This window comes from Bos taurus, chromosome 12 (assembly GCF_002263795.3).
Source record: "Bos taurus isolate L1 Dominette 01449 registration number 42190680 breed Hereford chromosome 12, ARS-UCD2.0, whole genome shotgun sequence".
Lineage (NCBI taxonomy): Eukaryota > Metazoa > Chordata > Mammalia > Artiodactyla > Bovidae > Bos > Bos taurus.
This window is the reverse complement of record NC_037339.1, coordinates 47,959,985-47,964,382: the sequence shown is the minus strand read 5'-3', so window position 1 is coordinate 47,964,382 and position 4,398 is coordinate 47,959,985. Positions and strand designations below refer to the sequence as shown.

At 40.4% G+C, this 4,398-nt stretch overlaps 1 long non-coding RNA gene across 1 annotated transcript; it reads left to right on the top strand.

The window, feature by feature from the left end:
* The first annotated feature begins 452 nt into the window (after positions 1 to 452).
* On the top strand, positions 453 to 3,685 carry LOC132346776 (uncharacterized). Its single transcript, XR_009496725.1, has 2 exons — positions 453 to 594; positions 3,480 to 3,685. It is a non-coding gene; the product is annotated as an uncharacterized lncRNA (long non-coding RNA).
* The last annotated feature ends 713 nt before the right edge of the window (positions 3,686 to 4,398 follow it).

Below are 4,398 nucleotides of genomic sequence, written 5' to 3'. Positions count from 1 at the left end.
TTATTCATGGACCTAACATCCCAGGTTCCTAAACAGTACTGTTCTTTGCAGCATCAGATTTTACTTTCCTCACCAGACACATCAACAACAGAGTGTCATATCCGCTCTGGCCCAGCCACTTCATTCATTCTGGGGCTATTGGTAATTCTCCTCTGCTCTTCCCCAGTAGCATATTGGACACCTTTACACCTGGGGACTCATTTTTTGGTGTCATATCTTTTTGGCCTTTTATACAGTTCATGAGGATCTCACAGCAAGTATACTGGGGCGGTTTGCCATTCCCTCTTCCAGTGGATCATGTTTTGTCAGAAACCTTTGCTATGACCCATCTGTCTTGGGTGGCCCTGCGAAGCATGGCTCATAGCTTCATTGAGTTCTGCAAGCTCCTTTGCCATAACAAGGCAGTGATCCATGAAAGGGGCTCTGTCCTTATGACCTAATAATGTCCCAAAGGCCCCACCTTTGTGTACCATCACCTTAGGGGTTAGAGTTCAACACATAGATTTGGGGCAGACACATTCAGACCATAGCAGGTAACCTGAAATGCTTTAAGATGTTTAAAGCTGCACAGACATGGGCATACGATCTTTCAAGGTAACGCTGGCTCTCATTCACTGTTAACAGGATTAGAACTAATATGTGGGTGACTGACAAGATCAGATAATCAAAACATTATGTATACTTGGCTTAGAAATGTATTATTGAAGCATGTTTATATTTAAAATATGTATGTGTCTGATATTCTGGCAATTTAGTTCAAACAAAATATTGATGCCCAACTGAAGATCCAGAAGGTGCTAAGATAGCCAGCCTCCTCTTTCTGAACCCTGCTCCACTTTTCTTGGTAAACCAGTCCATCCTGGGAACAAACAACCCAATTGCCATAGTCCTTTGCCACCAAGGACACCTACTTTTTCTTTCATACTCCCTCTAATGGCTTCAATATATGGGTTTCAAAACAATAAATAAATAAAACCCTCAGTGAGGTGCAAAATAATAGAGGAACTACATGGAAGTTCACAGGTACAATCTTTACCTGTTTAAACTTGCTCCTGAAAACCAAATTAAGCCAAGTTTTACATAAGCTTCTAACAGATGGACAGCAGAATGTGCTTGCAGCAATAAAGTGAATATCCATCAGAAGAAAACCATTTAATGTCTGCAGTTAACCACCACGTCAGCCTCCTCACTCACTTCCCTCTCTCAGCCTTTGATCAGCAGGATAGTTCCTCTTAAACAACTCTGTATCAAACGGAACAATATCTAAGATTTCAAGCTGAACTTACAGCCTGTCTCAAGCAAAGGTATGAAATTTACAGCAATAGACTTCTATTCTAAACTAACCTGAGGCTTCTTCTCTGGTTTATTGTCATATTTTTCCCTTTGTCTCATTTTTCGTAAACCTAATTTTTACTTATTTTGATCTTATACTATATGTGCCTTCACAAACTATCCTTATAGTACTCTTTTATGATATGCATCTCTGCAAACTATCTTCATACAGCCTTTTAAGAACAGACAAAATAAAATAAATAAATGATTAAAAGCAAATAAATGAATAGATCTGTCTTTATGTTCACTTTTCTTTTTAAAAATTCATCTTTCCCAGAGAATTCCCCAGTGGTCCAGTGGTTAGACTCTGCACTTTCCCTGCAGAGTTCACTGGGTTCAATCTTGGTTGAGGAACTAAGATTCTCACAAGCGGTACAGCCAAAAAAAAAAGTTCACCTCTCCAAAGCATGAACCCTGTACAGTTTTCAGGATACTTCTGTGCCTGTCCCACCCCTCCAAATACATACACATACCAAATACATATATATATATATATATATATACACACACATATATGTGTTTATAATGTATGTGTATATACATATGTGTGTACATGTGTGTTAATATATGTACGTGTGTGTGTGTGTGTGTGTGCTCAGTCACTAAGTCTCTTTGTGACCCTAAGGACTGTGGCCCACCAGGCTCCTCTGTCCATGGGATTTGCCAAGCAAGAATACTAGAGTAGGTTTCCATTTCCTGCTCCAGGCAATCCTTCCCACGCAGGGATCAAACCCACGGATCCTGCATCTCCTGCACTGGCAGGCAAATTATTCACCACTGAGTCATCTGGGAAGCCTTACATATATATATACATTACACATATACATATGTACTTACATATATATGTAATTCCCTGAGTACTACGTACCTTTCACCTTCACAAATGTTATCTCATTTAATCTGCTCAGAAAAGTTAAATAACTCATTTAATTACATTGAAGTAATAATTCATTAGGGTTAGGGTTAGGATGCCAAAGCCTTTGACTGTGTGGATCACAATAAACTGGAAAATTCTGGAAGAGATGTGAATACCAGACCACCTGATCTGCCTCTTGAGAAATTTGTATGCAGGTCAGGAAGCAACAGTTAGAACATGTTAGGACATGGAACAACAGACTGGTTCCAAATAGGAAAAGGAGTACGTCAAGGCTGTATATTGTCACCCTGCTTATTTAGCTTATATGCAGAGTACATCATGAGAAATGCTGGGCTGGAAGAAGCACAAGCTGGAATCAAGATTGCTGGGAGAAATATCAATAACCTCAGATATGCAGATGACACCACCCTTATGGCAGAAAGTGAAGAGGAACTAAAAAGCCTCTTGATGAAAGTGAAAGAGGAGAGTGAAAAAGTTGGATTAAAGCTCAACATTCAGAAAATGAAGATCATGGCATCCGATCCCATCACTTCATGGGACATAGATGGGGAAACAGTGGAAACAGTGTCAGACTTTATTTTGGGGGGCTTCAAAATCACTGCAGATGGTGACTGCAGCCATGAAATTAAAAGATGCTTACTCCTTGGAAGAAAAGTTATGACCAACCTAGATAGCATATTCAAAAGCAGAGACATTACTTTGCCAACAAAGGTTCATCTAGTCAAGGTTATGGCTTTTCCTGTGGTCATGTATGGATGTGAGAGTTGGACTGTGAGGAAGGCTGAGTGCCAAAGAATTGATGCTTTTGAACTGTGGTGTTGGAGAAGACTCTTGAGAGTCCCTTGGACTGCAAAGAGATCCAACCAGTCCATTCTGAAGGAGATCAGCCCTGGGATTTCTTTGGAAGGAATGATGCTAAAGCTGAAACTCCAGTACTTTGGCCACCTCATGCGAAGAGTTGACTCATTGGAAAAGACTCTGATGCTGGAAGGGATTGGGGGCAGGAGGAGAAGGGGATGACAGAGGATGAGATAGCTGGATGGCATCACTGACTCGATGGACGTGAGTCTGGGTGAACTCCGGGAGTTGGTGATGGACAGGGAGGCCTGGCGTGCTGCGATTCACGGGGTTGCAAAGAGTCAGACACGACTGAGTGACTGGACTGAACTGAACTGAACTGAATAATTCATAGCCTTGTTTTAAGCCTAATCTATCTGATGCAAAATCGTATGGAATTTCCACCCTTTCGCCACCTTTCTGATCTCTGTAGATTCGGCATCTCGCAGAATTGCAGCACTGTTGAGCTTCGTGCCATCCTGGATGCCCACTGCCACACCAGCTGCTATCAGCCTGGGCAATACTTCTGTAGCATGTTTCCTGGTCTTCATAAATCCTCTGTCTTCAGTTTTCAACTTTGTCCCACTAGAGGCAGAGCAAAACACTTTGCTGAATAAAACTTACCTTTGATATCCTGTAGAGTGTTCCATTCCTAATCCAGACTATTTTCCAACTTACCACTATCAGTTTAAACTTAAGGAATAATTATCAAATGTTTTACTCTAGACTTCAACTCTTGATTTTTTCCTGAATTTTCATATCTCTGTGAGATATCTCTACGTACTAATTTCACTCTTACTCTAAACTTCAAGTCTTATTTCCTAAAATTATTCTTCCTTCAATTATTCTATCAGTGAGGTACTATCTCCATTCACCCAGAATAACCATCTTAGGTTCTTCTCTTATGTAAACAAAATGGAATTATAGAGTTTAACCGTCACTCCTCGCTTCAAATCACATTTTAGATTAACCCTGTACGCCACTCTACTCCACATTAGTCAGAAATACACTTCCAGAATATTGCTTAGCCATGAAAAGGAATGAAGTACTGACACATGCAACAAGGTAGATGCACCTTGGAAACAGTTTGCTAAGTGAAACAAGCCAGACACAAAATGTTACAAATCATGTGATTAAATTTTATGAACTATTCAGAAATGACAAATCTGTAGAGACAAAATAGAGCCTGATGGTAGCCAAAGGCTGAAAAATGGGTGAAAACATCTTCTAAAAGGTAAGGACTTTCACTTAGAAATAAGGGAAATGTTTTGGAAATTCCGTGCCTGTCCAGTGGTTAGAACTCTATGTTTTCACTGCCAAAGGCGCAGGCTTGATCTCTGTTCGGAGAACTA